Below are 1,364 nucleotides of genomic sequence, written 5' to 3'. Positions count from 1 at the left end.
GTCCCTCATCCAACTCCTCTTCAGAAACCGTTAGTAAGTCATATGAATGTGGTTCATTACAGTCGGAATGCGTAGGTCGGTGTGAATGGTCTCGTATCTCCCTCACAACCACCCAGTGGTAGGCACATGAGTATAATTATATTAAAAAAAAAAAAAAAAAAAAAAAAAAAATTAAAAATTAAACTCTGTACCACTACAACCCATGAAGGGCCCTGGGGTTCAGTACTTTGGAAGGGAGTACTGTTACTAGACCAACGGTTGTGCAAGGAGGTGGTTTGGTCAGAATCACGCTCGACCGCCAGATTTTTACCCAATTAAGGGTATCCAATTTATTATAACAGAAAAGAATTTTCTGCCCATCCGGATTCGAACTCTGGTCCTAGGATTCAGTAACAATACGCTTTACCCCGTGGCTACCGCGCTCTCGTATAATTATATTAATATTGATTGTTTAAGTTTTAAATTAAATTTAACCTCCGATTACAATAAATATTATTAGAACCAATGCACTTAACTTTAGCAACAGTCAATTAACATTTCATATTTCTCACTGCTCAGAATCCAATTCAAAATTACATTAAACCTTGAGACTTACCAGTTCCAAGCCAGTTTCATAATAAAGTACAAACTAATACTATTAGTCTTGTAGATTTATCTTAATTCAATTACACAGACTTGTACAATAGTAACTTGTACTTTAGTATTTTTTAATTCCTGTTATATCACTAATAGTCATCCCTATCATGAAAAAATAAGTATTAGTATTATTACCACACTAGTTTCTACACTTGTACTATGAACTAATAATATTAGCTTTCATTATGAAATAGGGGCTGTTTCCTTTCCAGAACCGAAGGCACTGCCTTCCTTAGTCACCTAGCTCAGTAAGCAATTGAATATTTTTAAATCTAATGTCACTCTATGGAAATAAATGTTTGTCCAAAAAAACACATCATGAACTCCTTATGTTTTAATAAGCTTCATTGTTCATGTTCAGGTGTATATTTCAATGGTATAGCATTTGATATAGTAGTCATATAAATAATTCTATGTTTAGTGAAAAGCAAATGGGGAAATTATTTTATTCGTAGGCATGAGCATTTAAGATCGTTTAATTTAAATATTACAAACAATTATTTTAGCATTTAAAATTACAAAATACTTAAATCACGGTTAAATAGAGTTAAACAGCCTATTTAGTTATAAAATGAAAATTAATGTATAAAATAGTTTCCTTTAGTAAGGAAATTATCTATAAATTGTAAATAATAACAAACTTATAATTAAAATAAAATAGTGAGCTTATGTTTGCTAAAGCCCAAATAAAAGATAAACATTGTCAACCAATACTTGTTGTCCTGGGC

This window comes from Halyomorpha halys, unplaced genomic scaffold (genome assembly GCF_000696795.3).
Source record: "Halyomorpha halys isolate HHAL.00 unplaced genomic scaffold, Hhal_1.1 Scaffold1144.1, whole genome shotgun sequence".
NCBI lineage: Eukaryota > Metazoa > Arthropoda > Insecta > Hemiptera > Pentatomidae > Halyomorpha > Halyomorpha halys.
Note: the sequence above shows the minus strand (reverse complement) of the source record.